Source organism: Erythrolamprus reginae, chromosome 2 (assembly GCF_031021105.1).
Source record: "Erythrolamprus reginae isolate rEryReg1 chromosome 2, rEryReg1.hap1, whole genome shotgun sequence".
NCBI lineage: Eukaryota > Metazoa > Chordata > Lepidosauria > Squamata > Dipsadidae > Erythrolamprus > Erythrolamprus reginae.
In genome coordinates this window covers 165,392,197-165,414,970 of record NC_091951.1, presented here as the reverse complement: position 1 = coordinate 165,414,970, position 22,774 = coordinate 165,392,197, and the positions used below count along the sequence as shown (strand labels likewise).

The following is a 22,774-nucleotide window of genomic DNA, read 5'->3' as shown; positions in this document are numbered from 1 at the left end:
ACTTATTTACTTATTTACTTATTTACTTATTTACTTATTTACTTATTTACTTATTTACTTATTTACTTATTTACTTATTTAAACATTTACACATTTACTTATTTACACATTTACTCATTTACTTACTTAGCTTGCTGTTTATTTGTTTATTTGTTTATTTGTTTATTTGTTCATTTGTTCATTTGTTCGTTTGTTTGTTTGTTTGTTTGTTTACATTTACTCATTTACTCACTTAGCTTACTATTTATTTATTTATTTATTTATTCATTTATTTATTTATTTATTTATTTATTATTAGCTTTTAAAAAGTACTGTGCGTGCATGTGCGCAGGGCGTTTGAAGTGCATGCACCCATGTGGCACATCCCTGAACAAACCAGTAGTAGCAGAACCCAGAACCCAGCCCTGGTGGAGGCCATCACCCATTCCTCTCTTTCATAGTTCACTGTGAATAGTGGTGGGGTATCTGAAGGGTTTGGTAAAAGAAAAAAAAATCAAGATGGCAGGTACAATGATGCAATCATTTTTGTATGCCACCTTGATTGTTCCATTTCAGCTGATATCTTGGGGTTGTTGGGGTTTTTTTAAACCAAATCCCATGGACATAGCAGATTCCACAAGTTCTTTGGAAACACTGAATGGGCAAATGAACTCAGTGGCCAATTTGTAAGGAATAATATACTGCACAAAAAAATAAAGGGCCCACTCAAATAATATATCCTAGATCTGAATGAATGAAATACTGTATTCTCATTGAATACTTTGTTCTGTACAAAGTTGAATGTGCACAGCAGCAGGTGAAATTGGTTGTCAATCAGTGTTGCTTCCTAAGTGGACAGTTTGATTTCACAGAAATTTGATTTACTTGGAGTTATTTTGTGTTGTTTAAGTGTTCCCTTTATTTTTTTGAGCAGTGTATTTTGTTGTTCATAACTTCCATACATGTTAAGTTTTCTTCTGACCATTTCTATAAAACAGGAAGGGCAAAGGCCAAGCAAACCTATTTGCAACCTCACCTAATTTCACACTGGTTCTTCTTATGAAATCTAGTGATGTCTTCATAGGCTGCTGACAGAAAATTAAGTGAAAGGTGGAGTTGCTTGCTCCATGCTCTTGCTAGCATGGAAGAAGTATTAACGGGTGTGTTTGAAAGAGTTCTGCATTTTACTTACTATATTTTTTGGAGTAGAAGACACACCTCCCTCCACTAAAAGTGGCTGAAAATTTGGGTGTGTCTTATACTCTGAATGTAGCTTTTACTAAGCTTTTCTTGGCCCTAACGAGGTGCTAACATGATCTTCTGTGCTTTGCTAACTAAGTGAACTTCCTTTTGCCTGCTTCTTTCATTTCTGCTCCCTCTGACAATCGGCTTAGCCTTTTTTTCAGCCCTAAAATGGTGTTAACGAATGAAGAGATCTTTTGTGCTTTGCTAGCTAAGCGATCGTCCATTTGCTTGATTTTCTTATTGTTTCTCTCTGAAGAGAGAGAGAAGTGTTTTAGAAACTGTTTTTTATTCCCAACCAGGGGATAAAAAGCAAGCATGTGTGCTCAAAACCAGCAAACTAATGTGCTGAAGCTGACGAGACTAAGGACTAGCCAGATGAATACCTGGGAGGCAGATTTTATTTTTCCTATTTTCCTTCCCCAGATCTAAAGTGCATCTTATACTTCAGTGTGTCTTATACTCTGAAAAATATGGTAAATTATATTTATGTAGTGAAATAGCTGGAGTATACATTATAATGAACATTTCAGTATTATAGGTAGACTTCTACAATTGAGCCAAATTTTTCCATTGCTAAGCAAGACAATAGTTAAGTGATTTTTTTGCCCCATTTTATGACCTTTCTTGGCCACAGTTGTTAAGTGAATCATTGCAGTTGTTCAGTTAGTAACATGGTTGTTAAGGGAATCTGTCTTCCCCTTTGACTTTGCTTGTCAGAAGGTCAGTAAAGCTGACCTTCTGACAACCATCATAAATATAGGACAGTTTCAAGTGTCTGAATTTTTATCACTTAACCATAGGGATACTGCAATGGTCGTAAGTGTAAAAAGCAGTTTAAGTCACTTTTTTCAATGCCAATGTGAGTTTGAACGGTCACTAAACAAACTGTTGCAAATCGAGGACTACCTGTAGCTGGAGTATATACATTATACTCCATGTTATATACATTATAATGGGCATTTAAAAACTACCAGGTGATTGAAAGACATTATGTGGTGCTTAAAAACCCCTCTTATTACTAACCATTTCCCCCGATGTGTAGGCAGTCCCATTCAAGGCACAATTCTCCTTAATAGCCCCTTATTGCTCTGAAAATTTCCACTCCAACTTAAGGGTAAATAAAGGAACAGAAGACTGACAAAAAAGATAGGGTCTGAGTTCCCCTTCCCCCTTCTAAATATGTCTTTGTCTCTTAGCAACCCTTCAATGGGTAATACCAAACTAGCCTTGACTGCAAATATTTGTATTCTGAATGGATTTTTAAAAATCTTCCTCCTCCTTGCTGTTGTTGCAATTCTAGCCTGAATGTCTCCCGTGACTTTTGTGCAAGTTTCAGCACACCTTTGACGGGGTGGGCATAACAGCGAGCGAATGGACTGCTTGTCACCTGATTCTTGAGATGCCAGCAACGACCTAAGCAGATTCCTGGAACGAGAATGCCGCTCCGAATTGGGGTAAATGTTTAACTGGGATTCATGAACGTTGCGGCTTTTGAATTGGTTTATTCTTAACTCAGTCACTTCTTTCTTTAGGGTGACTGAAGGCATGAAGGAGTGAAAGAAACACAGTAAGTAGCTCTATATTCCACATTGTGGAAACTATTATATTTATAAAATTGGATGGGAGACCAGAGGTGGTTTTTTCTCTCTCTCTCTCTGCTGGTATTCTGAATCAAAAATAGACACAACTAGGGGATCAATACAGTGTTAACATTATCCTAGGAGTAAGAAGAAGATAAATGACTTAGCCAAAAAGCTAAGGGACAAATCACAGCTGTCTGGCAGTAAAACCTGAAGTTGTAAATCTATCATCTATCTATCTATCTATCTATCTATCTATCTATCTATCTATCTATCTATCTATCTATCTATCTATCTATCTATCTATCTATCATCTATCTATCTATCTATCTATCTATCATCTATCTATCTATCTATCTATCTATCTATCATCTATCTATCTATCTATCTATCTATCATCTATCTATCATGTATACTATACATTGTATAGGATAGTAGTAGTTTGTATAAACATAACATAAGTAAAAAGTAACAATAAAAGAGGACAATAGATCACCAGGACAGGAACAGTAGACACAGTGATACACTTATGCATGCACCTTAGAGACCTCTTAGAGATGGGGAGAGGTGGACTATAGACAGTGTAAGGTTAAAGTTTTTGGGATTTGGGAAAGAAAGCACAGAGTCAGGTATTATTTTGCTTTCTCAGCCTCTGTGTTTTTAGCCAATTGGGCCCCATGTACAAAAGCAGTTATAGGTTCAAAGTGTGTGGGGAAGAAAGAGAGTAGCCTGAAAAACTCAAGATTGATTGTGAAGAATGTGTTTCCTCCTCCCCCTAGAAATCAATATTCTCAGACTACCTCATTTGAGAACTATTGGAATATGAAATCCACATGGGTTTTAAAAGATTCATAATCAGGAGCGCACAGGAAATCTAATCTAATGAAAGAGAAGCAATCATATTAAATTTGATTTGATGCTAAAAGAAGAGTTTTGAGAGAAAGAGGGAGGGAAGGAGAGAGGGATCTTAATGACACCCTAACATTTTCCATATGTGTTCCTCTATAGGTATTTTTCTGAGAACGAAAAATGTTCCATTGCTCATGAGCTCTCTCATTCTTTTCTGGGGGTGCTGCAGTTTGAACAATAAATATAGCCCCTCCAGGAAAGACTCAATAGTCTCCTCAGAGTTATGCTTATTTGGAAGATTGATATCTGAGGAGAAATGGTCCTAGAAGATAGGTATTCATAAAGAAGTCAGGATAAAGGTCAATTTTGATTAAGAATTCAAAAGGAAAACTCCATTGGTAGCAATAATGGTTAAAAATACAATAGAATTAATATGGAATTACAGTAGATAAGAATCTTCAGAAGATTCTTTATCTATTATATGAATGGTGTCTTTGTGTATAGTGCTGTTGTGTTGTATCTTTGCTCTGACGTATTATTATATGCTTTCAATAGTAGTATTTTTATTTGAATAATTCTTTGAAATATATAAGTACGTTCTACTTTCGTTTAGAGAATCTGATCCACAGATTCTATTCAGTTATATGACTTAGTTATAGGGTGACTTTGTAAGCACAAATGGCAAATAATGACTGAGAGTAACATTTTTCACTTTTTAAGTATAGACCTTGTAGTTCTTCAAGTGGAGGCTGATCTAAAGCTTTCAGCAGTTTTTCATGCTGGTTGGGCCTGTTGGGAGTTGTAGTCCAGCAACAAACTAGAAAGCCAATTATTGTTTCTTATTATTACATTAAAATATATTTTCAGAGATCTCCTTCATAGCATATTCAGAATGTTGACCTTTCTCCAGGCAAAGGTCCTTAGAGCAATAACAGAGCAGTGTCTGAGAATTTTCAGACAAAGATTGGCAGAACTCACCTCTCTTGACCCAAAGAAGGGTCAAGCTGAAGAAGTTTCTTGGATGAGAAGCGAAATATATTCAAGGAAAAACAAAGAAAGTCCAGTTGCCTTTTGAAAAAACACCATCGAGGCAATCAATGGATGACTGAGGATCTCCATAGACATTCTACACTATCTTGGCTTTTTTGATTTCCTACCATCCATCTAACTCTTCCTGCAGTTACTTCCTTATCTAGGAATTCCCACAAGTCTGCCTCAAAACATCTGATTATTATTTAATATTCTTGGTTTTCTTTCAGTGTGCATGCTTAGTTCTTATAGCCTTCTTTGTTGGGCCCCCTCATTGCCAGAACCCACAGACCATGTTCCTCATGTTGCACATTGCTGAACTGGTCAACTTCAGTGCAGGAGGAGCTAGACATGGCATGCTGCCGATTACATCATCATTTGTGGTAGATGATGATGTATCCCTTGTGCACCATGCAGCACTCGGCTTTTGTGCATCAGAATAACATCTGCCCTCGCCTTTTCCACCCTGACAGATGGGACGCAGCTGGCCACAGTCAATGGACATTTCCTTGCCCTTGCTGGTCCTTCTGATTGAAATTTCTGAGAAATTTCCAAGGAAGGCTTTTTTCAGGAGACCATTTGAAAACAAATAAATTAGGGATATTAAGATGGAAGGGTTTCTAGACAGGCTTTCTAGACAGATTTCTAAGCAGCCTTCTATTTCGAAATGGCTTTTATTCTTAAATTGCTGTGCATGTTCAGAATCAGGCAAAGTATCATAAAAGAGTCAGATTTCCCACCTAAACTCATGGCTGCCATAGTTATGGGAAGTTTGAAAAGCCATTGCTTCTTCAAATAAGGGCAAGGCTTCATTATTATTCACCCTTTGTAGGCTATGGCTCATTTTCATGGTAATTAAAAAGATCCAATAACACTCAGAGACAGCTGATAGGCATGATTTTTACAAAATAGGGCAGATCCAGGTGTCCATTCCTTTGGGGGAGCTAGTCTGAAGCAAAGCATGATGGGGAAGGTATTATTTTCAGTGTTTTTAGTGCTGTCCCCCTCTCTCCTCTTTTAAATCTTTTTTTCTTCTCTACTCAGATTTCTGGTCACAGCTTTCTCCATGCCTGAGGCAAAAGCATTTGGTACGTACTTATGAGCATTTCTGAGAGCAGGAATTCAATCTCAGCAAGGCTGACTAAAACAGGTTTTATAACAGGAACAGAAAGGAGGTTCACTTAGAGGAAATGAATTCTAGGAATAGGCAAAGATTAGAACTTAGCCAACTACATCTTACCAGAAGAGTAAAGGAAAGCTATGATCCAGGTCAGAGGTGGGTTCCTCCCGGTTTGGACCGGTTCTAAAGAACTTGTAGTAATTTGGCGGCCTGGGTCACTGGAACCAGCAGTGATCCAGGCATGCCATCCCGGACACCAATTCTCTCAGTGCTGCCAGTATCTTGTTTTTAGTTTCTACGCATGTGCAGAAGCTTTTTTTTAGTACTGGGGCAGGCCACGAGTGTGCCCACGTGGCCTGCCCCTGAACTATGGGTGCTGTAACCACCATAAGTGTGAAAAATAATAATGTCATTTTTTCAGTTCCGTTGTAACTTTGAACAATGACGAAATGAATGGTTGTAAGTTGAGGACTACCTGTACATAGTTAAAACACCTAGGAACCCCCCCCCCCAAAATACTTCAAGAGAAAAATCTTGGCTTAGTTCACTTTGCAGTATCTATCTTGAGGGAATCATCCTCTCTCTTCTACAGCTACTAAAATTTACCATTTTCAATTTGGGGAAGCATCTTGCAGCTATAAAAGTGGACTACAGGTGAAATCACTATGGGTTTAGCACTGTTATCAGTCAAAGAATCCCAAACTTTGTAGTAAAACACCACCACAGGAAGTTCAGTCTGTAAAAAAAAAAGCAATAAAAAGGTACCCCATCAGCTTGGAATGGTACCAACACTTAATTGCCTCAAGATGCTAGGACAGTGATGGCGAACATTTTTTCGTTCGCGTGCCAAAAAAGTGGGTGGGGTCACATGTGTGCATGCCCACACCCATAATTCCATGCACACACCCTAGCATATGCACCCATGACTCCCTCCTCTCTCAGCATACAATGGCATACTCATTTTTAGCCCTCCCCAGGCTCATAGAAAAGCTCCTGAGCTTGGGGAGAGCAAAAAATGGCCCTTCCCCACCCCCTCTGGAGGCTGAAAACAGGCTGTTTCCTGACTCCCAGTGGGCCCAGAAGACCTAAAAATCAGCTAGCCAGTGTGCACATACAAGCTGGACCTGAGCTCTCATTCCCACCGATAGGGCTCCAACTGTGGCACGTGTGCCATTGGTTCACCATCTCAATCCTAGGACTTCACCCAGCTGCATGGATAGAGGAGCCCTTTGTCAGATTGCAGTTTCTATAAGGGAATGCACACTGAGCTCACATTGCTCTTATGCTCCCTGCAGGACCTAGCTGCTTTTAAGGCAAGCATAGTAGCAGTCACATCGGGGTTCTGAGCACCGACTTGTTGGAGGAGGCCAAGGTTGTGTCTAGCCTAGCCTTCCTCAACCTTTTGCCCTGCAGCTGCATTGGATTACTTTGTCCAGATTCTCAGCCACAGCAGCCAAAGTGGCTGGGAATTCTGAGTGCCGAGTCCAAGACATCTGGATGGCGCCAGATTGGAGAGAGCTATTCTAGTACAAAACACTCTCCCCACCACTGGTTATCCAGATGCTTCAGTTACACTAGAATTGAATCTGCTGATTTCACAATACCAGAGAGAGAATCAACTTTGGGGTTTTGTATTTTTCTCTCTCTCGAAAGAAGCAGGAATAGCTTCAATGCATTCTACCCAAAGAGAAATAATTTTGTCAAATAATAGGAAAACAAGGTAGTGACTCTTTGTCCCTTTCCTAATTCCCTTTAAATAACATTTTGTCCCAGACAATGAATAGTAACTACATTTCTAAATGGATCTTACTAGCATTATTTCAAACTTTGGAAAATTAACACCATCTATTCATTTAATTGAATTTTCAACTCTGTAAGCACACACAGATTTCTATTGGAATAGACTAATAAGGTGACTTTCGAAATAATATGTATTTTATATCTCTTAGGTGTTTTTGCAAACCTTTCAAATGTATCCTCTTGCTTGTTGAAATCCCTCAAATCATACTATCCCCAAAAATGAGATTTTGAAAAGAAAAGAAAAGAAAGAATCCCATCTATTTGGGATGTCTTCGTAGGACCTTAACTTGGAAACATTTGCAATGTGTCAAACTAGATATTCCGGAATTAGAATCCGAAGGTTGCCAAAATTGGGGAAGACTGGTGTGAACAATGAGCTAATCAAGACCCCCAGAAATGGGACTCCCCATTAGCCTCTTTGCCCGGGTATATTTAGCTCTTTCTGAATGCTGACGATTTGACAAGCAGGTGCAGCCTTATCTAACAAATGGCTTGTAAAATGATCTCACCAGTTATTAAGCCATATAAGGCCAGGCACAAAATGTGTTCCTCATAATTAGTAACACTGAGAAAATGGACAGAAGTGCTTTATTTCAGAAATGGAGTTTATAACTCTGAAACATTGAAGGTGGTCCCCTGCATTTCATTTTAAATTTAATGGTAGTCATATATTATTTTTTGAAACTAATTTGATGACTATGAGATGAGATGACTGCCCTTTGGATGTTCCCTTATATGGAAGACTAAAACCTGGCAAAATCTTCACCCTGAAAGAAATATTGAATGTATGGTATAATACAGTATGCCAAACTTTGGACCTCTAATTCAGAAGTATTCAGTGCTTTAACCAAGCCCACAGCCAAATTAAATTAGCAGAAGCCACCTTGATTGTGATACTCGGGATTTCATGGAGCATCATAATTGTTTTGTCCAGCTGCTGAAAAGCTGTCCTATAATTATAACAACCCTTTTCATACCAAAAAAAATCTGCAACATGAAACGTATATCCCTCATGCACACATACATGCAAAATGGGGAAAGACCCCAGACCATTAAAATAGCTAAAAATGGCTCTACACACACACACACACACACACACTGTGTGTGTGTGTGTGCATGTATACATTGTAATATTCGTTGATAGAAAATTCCTTCCTAACATCATATGTGACACTGCAAATTTTTCTCATTCATTCATTCTTTGATAATAATTGCCCATCTTTCAATACATCCCCTAAAATACCTTTCAGACAAGCTTGTCAAACATGTTCCATGTACATCTGGTGACAAGGCTGTCAAAAATAGAAGACAGAAATGAAACACAGATTAGATGTATAGTATCTTACTGCCCGGTGTCGGTCAGTACTGCACTGTCCTGTTTTGTGTGTATCTCCCTAAAAATTATAGCTGAAGACCAAGTTATATTAGCAGAGCATATACTTTTGAACTGGTGATGCTTCATATTAGCCAATAACTTCTCAACTACTCCCACTGTTTTTAATGAGCTGCATTTTATTTGATCATGTCATAAATCCAAAAAGTCTATATTTGGACAGATTCTGGGCCTGAAGGTAACATAGTAGTGAGAACAATTAATAGTAGTAGAGTGCAGACTGTATCTCAAAGCTACAGAGGCTAATTATGGGTTGAGATGTAGCAGATTGACTAGAGCATGATCCATGGAGACATTAGCCACTTTGACAGGCTAAAGCATCTTTTACTACCTGTGGCAGATACACCATTAGAATCTCTTCGTTGATAGATAAAACTTGTTTGGATGTTGAACAACGCAAGTGGGAGTGCTTTTGAACACTGGAAACTTCACATAGTGCAGAATGCAGAATCGGTCACAGGAGGGAAAACTTGCTGAGTCTGAAGCAGTTAGAATAGTTGCTGCTCTTCTCTGACTCTGGCCTTAATACATAAACAACTTGGCAAATGAGATCCTGAAAGAATTCTGCATCTATGTCAACTGGCCCAGATACTGATTGCTTCAATAGTCTTGCTTGGTCTTTCCAGTAAACCTTGAGAACTGGGCAGAATCCTTATCTTTGTAATTCCCTTTGAGAGTGTTGTGGTTGGCTTGCAGCCAGGTCCTCTGGCAATGGACTTTGCGGGCATGGGGCCATGTGGGCATGGTCGGCCTATGTGGCTGTAGGAGGAGTCAGACAGTGAGCTGGAGGAGGTGGGAGAGTCTGGGTGTGAGGAGCCTACAGAGGCTATAGAACCCCCAATTGGGTATTCACAGCCCCCAACTGGGGATTTGCCAGGGTCTGAGGAGGAGGAAGAGGAGATAAGTGACCCGATCTGGAATGTATGGGTGAGAAGGATGTGGGGGCCGCAGGAGCAGTTCAGAAATCATAGAAAGAGGAAGTGAGTTCAGCTATGTATAGTCTGCACTCCCCAAGAATATATATGGGGGAGGCATTGGAGGATGCTCTTTGCAAGAAGCCAATGGTGCCTCTGGAGGAGAAGAGCCTGTAAAGAGTGTTTTTGCCTGGCAAACCTGGATACAGTACTGGATACAGTACTAGGGTTAATAATATTGTGAGTAGACTTTTGGCTGAGAAGCAAATGTGTGTGATTTTATCTTATCAAGTTGGCCTCAAGCCTGGATTTTGGCAGGGGAAAAGACATTGTTTTGGTTTGTGTTTTTGCAGTTCAACTAACGTCTCATAAAAAGACTCTTGTTCTGTTTGAAAACAATTTGTTTGAATTTTAATTTGGGGCTAATTACCAGCCGGCTGCCATGCAAGACAGAACATGAAGAAGCTTTCCTGATACATTTTTTTAAATGGTGGTCATGGGAAGATATTTATTTTTGCTCCTTTTCCTTTTCTTCTACTTTGTCTTCTCTGAAATCCTGTAATACATGCATTTAAGGTTACATGTTGCAATCCATAGGTATGATTGAGCAGACATGTAGATATCAACATTGCTGGTGTTTTCACTTCCCTCAACTTTGGTCAGATCCTTTTATGGTAGCTTGGGATTTAACTCTTAATACACCTCAGTTTTCTCTTACTATGACTGAATCAAATTGTCCCATGTCATCTCTCTGTGCTTAGTTTGAAAATACCAGTATGTGATCATAATACTCCAGAGATGAAAATCAGATTTAGCTGAAGAATCACCAAATGGAGATGGGGGTGAGTGAAATGAAGTAAGGGCATCAGTTTGGTACTTAAGATATTCCTTGAAATGGCCAAGAAATTGTTGCTCTTTCTGACTCATGCAAATTCTAATATGCTATCCCTTACGGGGAAATATATTCAGTAAATAGCAGTGTTAATTTTTTATGTGACACAAATATGAAATATGATAGGGGAATTAGAGAATGTGTTCTCCATTTCCATTTATTGTACTTTGTAGTTTCATTTCAGCTATTCCACAGTATTTTGCTGACCTTGCTTGATGTCAAAAAGTGAACAATTTAATTCTCAGATTGCATGCCACTAGGATATATATAAAGGCTAGCTATAATAATAATAATAATAATAATAATAATAATAATAATAATAATAATAATAATAATAACAACAACAATAATAATAACAATAACAACAATAATAGTAATAATAATAATAATATTTTTATATAATAAAAAAGCATATCTTGAAACAGGGCAATGAACAAAAACTTCTCTATGACTGAAAAAAAGAAAAAATTCTCACAAAAGTGGCAGTTGAACTTAATTTGAAGGAGTTCAAAGCTTTTCAGTCTTAATGGTCTACTTCTGATCGATCAGTAAAGTCAGTTTTAATATTGAATCATGCAGAAAAAAATGACAGATTTTGTTGCTTTGATGCCTACATGTATCGAAAACTGTAGAAAGGCAGTTTCTACAGATTATAGCCTTATTGTTGCTGCTGCTGCTAGTCAAGGTACATCTGCAGAAATTTATTTAAAAATTAACATTGTACAAGTTTGTGCAGCATTTTACATACTATTCTTTTCAACAGATGAAAAACCTGTTTTACCAAGTTCTACATAGAGCCTTAGATCTATATTATTATGCATGAGTCTGCATTCTGTTTATCTTAATCTGTGATGTGCTGTTGTGGTGCTGAAAGGATAGCGCCTATTCTTAAAAGAATTGTCAGGGCTTTTTTTTTTTTTTAATCCCAATGTCACCCAAACTCTCTGTTGGGCCAGGAGTAATCCAGTTCTCATTTATTTGCTGAAATAAACTGAATCTGTATTATAACTCCAGAAGAAGATACAGATGATTCTATGCCAAGCCTATTTTGAAGAATAATTAAGTCCTTTTCTTTGAATTATTATGTAATGTGACTACATTTATAGGAGATATTAAATTTAATACGGTCCAAATTCCAATTCCTTCAATAAAAGACATAATTTACCAGCTATGACCTTTTTACAACATTTGTAAAAACTGTCTAAGGATATCAATATCCCTCTATATCAAAAGCCACTTTCTACTGATATATTAGCTTTCAATGGGCAAGTGTTTGGTTTGACCTATTCTTGATTCAAAAAGGTAATTCAACTGTATATTTCTAATAAAACGTGGAGAAAATACCTATAATTTAAAAGCAACTTTTGGGATGTAGAATATAACAGAAATATTTCACAATGAAAAAGAAGTCCTTAAATTTATAGTGCAAGAATAGCTCTACAACAAGCTCTGCAAACTCTGTATTAGTTGCTAATAATGACATACAGCCTTTGAGCTCTTCAAGCAGTACAGGTTAAGCCCAGTTCAGATTGTTTAATTTTACGAAACTGTTAACAGGTAATCTCAACTTACACCTTGGACAACCAAGTCCAAAATTGCTGTTACTAAGCAAAACAGTTGCTCCATTTTGCAATCTTTTTTACAAGAGTTGTTAAGTGAATCATCCTCAACTTAACAACCAAAATTGAGCCCAAACATTCTGCTGCAAAGTGAGACAGTTGTTAAGTGAATTTTACCCAGTTTTATCTTTCTTGCCATTATTGTTAAGTGAATCGCAGCCGTTCTTAAATTAGTAACACAATTGTTAAGGAAATCTGGCTTCCCCATTGACTTTGCTTCTCAGAAATTTGCAAATGGTGATGGCATGACCTTGGGACACTGCAACCTTCATAGATAAGAGCCAAGTGTCCGAATTTTGATAATCATGGGGAAGCTGTAACAGTTGTAACTATAAAATCCAGTCATAAGTCACACTTTTTTCAGTACTGTTGTAACATCAAACAATCATTAAACAAATGGTTGTAAGTTGGGGACTACTTGTATAATCAAAACCAGAGTTCTGGACTAACAGATGCAGCAACTCATAAAATGATCCTGAGACCAAGCACAACAGTAAAGTCAAAAAGAACAAATATAAAAACTACTATGGAATATTTGTGCACAACTTTTGCAACCTAATTATTTAGGAACTATATTAGGATAAAGTCTTCCAAGCTGGTTTGTCACATAGTTAAAGTCTTCATCAAGCAGAGAGGAGATCTAACTGAGCATCACCATCCCATGATTTTATAAAACGGCTGAGAAAGAAAGAATTTTCACTGGTCCATGTCTTCTTCAGCCTGATCTATTCTTGAAGAGATATTTTTTCTTCCTATTTCTCAACTGCTTATCTGCCCTTTTGCCTATTACCTGTCACTTCAGGATTTATTGAATCTAGATTAATTACTTCTACATTTCATGTGAATCTGTTTTACTGGCAATTCTGCGGACAACATGTTCATCTGAGTAGTTTTATGGTAAAGTTTATGAAGAGCTATGCAAACAGCCTATTCTGGTTTCCCTGGAGGGAAGAAGAAAAAGATGGGAAACTCTGAAGAAGTTAGAAAGAGAATGTTTCCTGAAAATGAACATTTTTCCTTAATCTGCTACTTTTGAAAAAGTTGTAACTCAAGATCTGAAGTACAGGATACCCCTTGATGTATTACCACAATTGGGGGCAGAATTTCAGTTGCTGGTCATTTAGCAAGTCATCACATGACAGGACCCAATTTTACAATCAGTTTTACCACAGCCGTTAAGTGAATCAAGAGATTATTAAGTGAGTCCAGCTTCGCCAATTGAATTTGCTTGTCAGAAGCCAAATGGGAAATTGAAAATCATAATCACATGGCCACAAGACACTTCAGCCATTATAAGTATGAGCCAGGTGCCAAACACATGAATTATGGTCATGTGATTGCAAGAGTGGTACAAAGGATGGGCTATAAATTACTTTCTTTTGGCCCATTTTAATTTTGGATTAATGTTAAATGAACAGTTGTAAATTGAAGGTTATTTGTAAAAAAATTAAGATTATTGATAATTTATCTGGAATTCATTTATCTAATTGATTATTCAACAAATCTTTTTTTCCCAATGTACATAAAAGGGGCAATATTTAGCAGCTGCTATCTGCAATTATTTTATTATAAATGTTAATAAGATTTTTAAGAACATGTTTTCCAATTAATAGGAAGAAACTAAGTAATTTGTTAAATTTGCAATCATGGCATCACTTGAATGAGTGTAAAACCATTGTAGAACTGTCGGATAACAAATAAGAGACATGTGGATTGCAAAATACTGGTAAATCAGGAGATGATGACAACAATTTAGCACTTTTTATCTCTTTTATGCCATTTGGCAGATGCCTGGATTTTAGCAGCCTGGATACTGTATCTCTGATACTTTTGCAATTAGTTCTTATTCATGGACTTTGCTTCCACGAAAGTGTTTATAGGATTGAAGTTTTAAAAAAAGACAACTAAATTTAAAATTCCAGAAAAGTGTCCAGAGATCATTCATATTTTTCAAATCTCCCCATTGAAAACTTCTATTCTGTTGAAAAGATTTGCCTAGAGCACTTTCTCTGGGAGCCTAAAATGGTATGTGAAGAAGACTTGAGAAATATGGTGAAGAGAGGCTGTCTGTTCAGATAAGAGGGGGCATGGTCCATAACTGTATAATGAGTATAGAAAGAGACTCAAGAGAGACCTTCCCCAATTTCTCAGACTGTAAAACAGATGGTGGAAGAATTGTACTTTCAGACCTGCAAGATTCTCTTAATGTTTCCTTAAAATAGAATCAACTCATCTGGTTGTGTTTCCTATCTGGTCTACCTGGGAAAGCTGACAGTGAAGTCATTTTCTATAACTGACCACCGCTCAGAAGAAAAAAGACCAATAATAATAATAATAATAATAATAATAATAATAATAATAATAATAACAACAACAACAACAATAACAACAACTTATTAAATTTGTATGCTGCCCCTCTCTGGAGACTCAGAGCAGCTCACAACAGTGATATACAATGTAACAAATCCAATATTTAAAAAGATATCTAAAAACCTATAACCATACAGCTCAATCATACCACACATAAAACATATTAGCCTGGGGATACCTCAATTGCCCCATGTTTGGCGACATAGGTGGGTTTTCAGTAACTTACAAAAGGCAAGGAGGGTGGGCGCAATTCTAATCTCCAGGGGGAGTTGATTCCAGAGGGCCGGGGCCACCACAGAGAAGGCTCTTCCCCTGGGGCCAGCCAGATGACATTGTTTAGTTGACAGGACCTGAAGAAGGCCAACTCTGTGGGACCTTATCGGCCACTGGGATTCGTGCGGCAGAAGATGGTCCTGAAGGTATTCTGGTCCAATGCCATGTAGGGCTTTATAGGTCATTACCAACACTTGTGCAAAAGCCCTCCTCGCCACAGCTGAAAGGTGGTGCTCTAATGTTAGCTGTGGATAGAGGAGGATGCCCAAGTTGTGAACCCTCTCCGAGGGGGTCAGTGATTCCCCCCTCAGGGTAATGGATGGATAGATGGAATTTTCCTTGGGTGGCAGAACCCACAGCCACTCTGTCTTGTCAGGGTTGAGTTTGAACCTGTTGACATCCATCCAGACCCTAACAGCCTCCAGGCACTGGCACATCACTTCCACTGCTTCACTGACTGGACACGGGGTGGAGATGTATAACTGGGTATCATCAGCATATTGATGATACCTCACCCCGTGCCCTTGGATGATCTCACCGAGTGGTTTCATGTAGATGTTAAATAGTAAGGGGGAGAGGACCGACCCCTGAGGCACCCCACAAGGGAGAAACCTAGAGGTCGACCTCTGACCCCCCACCAACACTGACTGCAACCGACCGGAGAGGTAGGAGGAGAACCACTGCAGGACAGTGCCTCCCACTCCCAACCTTTCCAGCCAGTGCAGAAGGATACCGTGGTTTATGGTATCGAAAGCTGCAGAGAGGTCAAGAAGCACCAGGACAGAGGATAACCCCTGTCCCGGGCCCACCAGAGATAATCCATCAGCACGACCAAAGCAGTTTCCATGCTGTAGCCGGGCCTGAATCCTGACTGCCGAGGGCCTAAATAATCAGCTTCTTCCAAGGACCACTGGAGCTGGAGCAACCCCACCTTCTTGACAACCTTCCCCATAAAGGGAAGGTTGGAGACTGGATGATAGTTGTTAATTATGGCTGGGTCCACGGAAGGCTTCTTGAGGAGGGGGTCCTTGTAGGGAGCCAGAAATGACTCCCTCCTCAAAGAAGAATTGACAATCTCCTGGTCCCAGCTCCATTTCACCTCTCCTGGCCGAAACCAGCCAAGAGGGACACGGATCCAGTAAACAGGTGGCGGAACTCACAGCTCCAATGGCCTGGTCCATTTCATCAGGTGTCACCAGGTCAAACTCCTCCCAGACGTATGGATAAGTATGGGCCCCAGTCACCTTGACTGACCGACACTGCTATCCAATTGGAGTCAAGGTCCATCCGGATCTGAGTGATTTTATTAGCGAAAAATGTATTAAAATCCTTGGCACTGCTCTGCAAGGGCTCCCCAAATCCCCCCCTGTTTAAGAAGGGAGTGAGTCACCCTAAACAGAGCAGCCAGGTGGGATTCTGCTGATGCAATCAAGGCAGCATGGTACACACATCTTGTCTATGCTGTTTTCTTTTCCATTCTCTAGAACCAAGTGAAGCAAAATTAAATAGAAAATATACTTCATGATCAGGTTCAAGACAAATGGGTAGAGACATCAGAAAAGAACTCTTCCTTAACAGTTAATAGTTTTAAGAGTGCATAAACCCTTAATATATTGGTTACTTGGGTGGCCTTCATCTTGTATATTAAGTGCAGATTTTGGTGCCATTTACTAAGAAAGAATACCCTCCATATAGAATTAGGATTATTCTTCATCATGCATTTAAACCTAGGTATAAATGAGGACAGCATGTGAAGTATATTCAACTTCTAGCATGGAATAGTAATTTTAGCATGAATTATTTGGGAGTATTTCCAGGCACCGGGCATTTCCTTTTCCTATTTAAAAATCAGGAAGACCTAATGCATTTTATTGCAAAATATAGGAAAACAGACAAGCTCTCTCCTATGAAACAAACAGTATCGCCTTGCTACATTCAGCTTCATTTATCAGAGGTCATGCTTTTTCTTTCTATAACTGAAATGGCTGCTGCTTCCAATATTATAATGTGTAGTTACTTCAGTTGCATTGATGTTAAAATAGTTACCTTAGCAAACGAAAACTGTAATTTTATCATTTGAAAAGAAGGTCCTTAAGGCACATCCACCCTAACTCTGAGCAGGCTGATGTTGGCTGGACTCTTCCTTTAAAAATCTCTGTCCAAGTTGTGGTGAACATCATCTGAAAATCACTGTTTTCACAGTAGAGCAGAAAAACTCATGCAGAGATTGTATCCACTCCTGTTCTCCAGAATATGGTAGCCTGTACTTCATAGAATGTAAAACATAGAATCAGAAGACTGGGAGGGATCTTGGAGATTTTCTGGCCCAACTCCCTGCTCAAAGCAAGAGACCCTATAACAGTGATGGTGAAACTTTTTTGGTTCGAATGCCAAAAGGGTGTGTTTGCGTGTGCTAGCACATGCTCACCCCCATTACATCCCCCTCACACATGCACACACCCACACCTGTGCTGCCCCTGTGCATGTGCACAACCACCCCTATCCCAGCACATGTGCATCGACCCACAGCATGGGACAGTAAAAAAATGGCCAAATGGCCAAACAGGAAGTTCAGAAAAATGGACTTTCAGTTTGCCCTTTGTGCTGTTTTTTGCACTCTGGAGCCATCAGTGCTAAAGTGAATGGCGAGCACAAAGAGAAGGACCTGGAGCCTTGGGACGGAGGAGAAGGCACCACCACAGATGACCTGGAGGCTCTAGAAACGGATGTCTCCAACGGATGGGATCCCAATGACATGTTTTGCTACAACGAAGAAAACTATGGGGTGGTATCGACCTACAATAGCAGTTTAGCTTCCTATACAGTACCCCTGGAAAGAGATAATTCAGAAGATTATTTAAAGCAGGAAGCGAGAGTGACCCAATTAGCAGAAGAAATAGAATCCAGTGCCCAATATAAGGCTCAGGCGGCTTTGGAGAATGATGAGTGGTCCAAGGAAGAAAAATACACCACGGTTCAGCGAAATGCTGCCGAGCGAGAGGGAGCCTTGGCAACTACCAGGGAAAACAGGTACACCCCACTCTGGAGCCTTCAGGGAAGCTTCCTGAAGCCCCAGAGTGTGAAAAACAGCACAACTGGTAAACTGGAAGTTCATTTTTCTGAACTTCTAGTTTTCCTGTTGGGTGGTATGTTGCACTACGGGGCTTCAGGGAAACTTCAGTGAAGCCTCTAGAGGGTAAAACGGCCTTCCCCAAGGTCGGAAATCATCTGGCTAGCACATACATGGGTGCTGGATCTGACATAGAGCAACATCTCACATGCCCTTGGATATGGCTCTCTGTGTGACCTGTGGCATGTGGGCCATAGGTTTGCCATCATGGCCCTATAACATCCCACTCATGTAGTTGTCCAATTTATTTTTGAAAACTTCCAGTGACTGAGTACCCACAACTCCATGTGTCAAACTGTTCTGTTGATCAATTATTCTCACTGTCAGGAAATTTCTATATTCTATGTTGGATCTGTCTTCCAGCAGAGCAAACTAACGGTATGAATGGGATTTGTTTGTTTTTTTAAAAAAAGCTCTGTCCTGACTTAACATTCTGTTCTCTGAATGTAGAACTTTTTCCAGTCTAAGTTTTTTTGATTTTCACTAAACTTAACTATCCAAAATTCCCTGTACATAACTTATTTCTAGCTAGATCTGTTTGTACTCAGTTCTCAGTTTAAGGATTCCTATTGTTCTGTGATGCAATATATAGAGGGGCAGGCTATTTTGAGGTTTAATTATGCTTTATTTGACTTCACAGACATTTAGGCTACAGAAATGGAAAATTAGAGAACTTATTTCTGCAGTATTCCACAATGCTGCCTGCAGTTTTAAATATGTCAGCTCATGGAAGCTTTAGCATGTGCTTCAATATGCTTAATGGCCTAGCAATATGTCATGAATTAACATAATGGATAAGACAAAAACTTGAAAGAGGGACAATCAGTCACCAGTTCCATACATTAGTCATTTTAGTCTGAAGTAACTATATGTATCCTGTTTTCCCCAAAATAAGACATCCCCTGATAATTAGCCCAACCCTGCTTTTGAGTGCATGGCAATGGCCAAGCACTTATTTCAGCAGTCAAAAAAAATATAAGACAGGGTCTTATTTTTGGGAAAACATGGTAGCTATTGCCCTATACATATTTTTTCCCTATATTGAATTTTGATTAAAAAACACCATTACACAATCTATAGAAACTAATCTAATCTAAAGTAGTTTCCTGATTATATCTTCATTTCAAAAACTGAACCGTTCCTGCAGAAGTTAAAAGAATAATGTATTCAGTCATCTCATAATTTATGCAATTTGTGCGCAAATATGTAGGAAAGAACAGGTAAATAACTTAGTTGTTTTCACTTTTGGGCAATCCTGCAATCTCATTTTGCTGTTTTCCTCCGCAGGGCAAACCAAGGTCATATTTCTGTTTTTTAAAAAAAATTAATTTGTCTAGTTCTTCAGAAATCTAGGGACCTAATTGTCCATTCATTATTTCCTTATAAGTTCCAAAGTACAGTAAGATGGATGAAAACAAATCATCCAGTTTAGGAATCTTAATATGACAAGGTACAAACTTCCTCCTCTGTTTTGTGAGAGGATATGGGCAATTGTTTTTTCTTCATTTTTATCCATAGCAGAAATAGCATATTCATAATTGCTGAATGTGCCCGCCCTGTCTGTCTGTCTGTCTGTCTGTCTGTCTGTCTGTCTGTCTGTCTGTCTGTCTGTCTGTCTATCTATCTATCTATCTATCTATCTATCTATCTATCTATCTATATCTATTTATTTATTTAAGAAAGTTATATGATTGCAAAAGTAATAATCAGTGGTGGAATCCAACTTTTTAAGTAACTTATGGATTGCAGATTGACCGGTGGGACATTCATGCTGCAAAAAGCTACCTCATCATAGTAACGATTTGTCATTTTAAACAACTACCCTAACTGGAGTAATGCAGCTTCAATAATGGTGTTAAACATTATTGAATATTAAATAAAATGTCCCCTGAAATTATTTATAATCAATAATTGGTTTTGAACGTGGTTTAAAATCAGGTCACTAAATCCATTATGAATAACAAACATGTCCCTGCTTAGGTAACAGATTTTGATTTGATTTGATGGCCAGTTTCTACAATTTATTAGAAATCAGTCTGTCTGCAAGATTTCATAATGCTCAGGTATCAATAGAAAACATTTTATATCAACATCCAGACTTATGGACCTGATCTAGTTGGTTCAAGGTAGAGTCGGGGGATAGTTTTGGGAATTTAGGCATTCTACTATAATGAGAGTAATACAAGCAGAACCAGCTAGATCAGGTCCACAATTTAGGTATTGATATAAATGTTTTCTGTTGATACCTGAACATTATTTTTCCTCTGGTCAATGATTGGTTCTGCCCACTTTAATGGGAATAAAATTAAGGAAAGCAATTGATGGATTTCCTTGCCTTTATTTCTCTTCCCACAAAACATTGCCCGCCAGTGGTAAATGAATTATCAATCATTTTCTTTAATGTGTTTTGAGTCAATTAGGACTACAGTAAGTGGTATTTATAGCCAACAAGGTGTGAGGGCTCTGTATGTGGCACCTGTGAGTTGGGCTGTTTCTGAAGAAAAGTGTAGCAGTCTTCTGAAAGAGCATTAAACCCAAATACCATTAAAAGTGACCCAGTTGACAGGTAGGTAGCAAAGAGGAAGGGCCTAAGGTGGTGTAGGAGGGAATAAATAATCAATCACTATTAATATTGACAAGTATGCTGCAAGAGGACAGCAATGCCAGCAGCAGTCTCCCTGTTGCCAGAAGGACCTAGAGATAACCTGTGGACAGCCATGGACCTTCAAAGAAGTAGATAAACTGGCATCCATCTTCCACCAACATAATAAAAACAAGTAAACTTTATAGCCACGTGAAACCCTTCTTGGCAGAATAGTGGAAAATCTGTAATACACCCAATGAAGTTAGAAGCAAGACATTCCTCTCTTTCTTGGTTTAAATGAACCTTGGATGCAGAGGATTTTTTAAAAAACCAGGTTTAGCCTTCTTCCCCCCCAAAAAACCATACCATCATTAATGAAGTCTACAAGATCGTATCCAAAGCAAAATTGTATCAGGATAGGAGAAAACACAGTAGCTTAAAACTGAAGCAACTAAACTTATAGTGAGTTGCCTCAGTTATGGATGAGATTGTGACAAAGGCAACATCTGGAGGCCAGCAATACAGGAAAGTTTACCAGGAATCTGTTAATGGCATTATTATGGACAAATGAGTATGAACTCTAAAACAGTTAATCTCCTCTCCTTTTCTTCTCTCCCCTCCCCTCCCACTTCCTAGAAAACATTTGCCAATCTCATGAAGTACTTAGATAGTCACAACACTGATTAACGCTCAAGTAGAAAAATAGTCTCCTTCAGCAACAGCACAATTTAAGAAACATGATATGGAATGTCAATCAGAAAGCTGGGGGCATCTGTGCATTTCTGATCAGAAATATCACTGATAAATAAAGCTTTAAAACAAGGCTATTGTGTTTATCACAGTTTGTGTGTCCTCAAAGAATGCAATGCATTCTTGAAAGACAATAAGATCTCCATGCAATAATGCTTCATCCCTGCACATTATTAAGCAAAGAAACTGAGGTAGACAATGGTCCAGCGTGTTTTGTGTTTCTTTGTTTTGTTCTTGAATGGGAAGTGGGCTTTGAGGTTACTGAAGTCTTCATAAACAGGGCGTGTGTGGAGAACAATGTCCTCAGAATGGTGTTGGGTGGGTAAGAACAAAGACAGACAATTTTTTTTGTTTTGAAAAGCATGGAGAAATTCAGTGGATTGTAATTGGGTCCAAATTAGCAGCAATATCATAGTATGGTTTGATTTCACTTGTTGACATTTGTGCTTCAAGCTCTCGGATTGGCCTGCAATGAAAGAGAGAGATGGCAGAGTTCTTCAGGAATGTTTGCTAACAATGTGTTATAAGATAACTTCATCCATTTACCATTTGCCTGGGAGTGAAGATTCCTTGTTTCTGCTTTCCTCAGGATACGGCGTGACGTCACTGCTACCAACTTGTTTATCCCTTCTTATAGCATTACTGGCTTCCTTCCAAATTGTTTTATGTTATCTGTGCTTCCTGCGCTGAGTCAAAGTACAGTAAACATGACAGCTACCCTGTTATGCTAAGAGATGCAAGTGCTACATACCCTTGTGATATTGTGCTTCATCCTTCCATGTGAGTAAAGCATTTGGAGTTTCTGCCATTCTTCATGTTTAAAGTCTTCCAGTGATGTTCCATTCAGGTAAATCCATTTGGCCTTTCAAACTACTATATAACCCACATACCGATTATCCTATCTCTAAAGTATTGTTAACCTAAATATTAGATATAAAAAGGGTCAATAAGAACAATTTATTTAATTCCTAAATTAGTGATTTGATCTTTTCAATTGTTTCCCTTTTTTTCTCTGGTATAAAAATCAACAAGAAGAGAAAGTCATGCTTAATCAATTTTCTTTGTACTTTTTGACTACATAGATGGGAAATTTCCTCACATAAGAAGATACCATAATATCATTTATTTTTGGCTCACTCTCACTACGTTTTTGGTAACCTTTCTTTGGAATACTAAAACAATGTCAGAATATGAAAATTTATGAGGCTAAAATCTGGAATGCTTTGTTTTAAATAAAGTTACTGGCC

General features: G+C 38.6%; 1 protein-coding gene across 9 annotated transcripts in view; it reads left to right on the top strand.

Moving 5' to 3' along the window:
- The first annotated feature begins 2,602 nt into the window (after positions 1 to 2,602).
- KCNJ16 (potassium inwardly rectifying channel subfamily J member 16) overlaps positions 2,603 to 22,774 on the top strand; it is a 47,444-nt gene continuing 27,272 nt past the window's right edge. For 2 of the 9 annotated variants that reach the window (XM_070740271.1, XM_070740266.1), the window contains exons 1-4: positions 2,624 to 2,678; positions 2,757 to 2,791; positions 5,727 to 5,770; positions 22,117 to 22,307. The gene's annotated coding sequence lies outside the window, so the exon portion shown is untranslated. Of the gene's footprint in view, positions 2,679 to 2,750; positions 2,792 to 5,726; positions 5,771 to 22,116; positions 22,375 to 22,774 lie in introns of those variants that run through there. The other 7 variants (XM_070740267.1, XM_070740263.1, XR_011558091.1 and 4 more) reach the window with 6 other exon arrangements.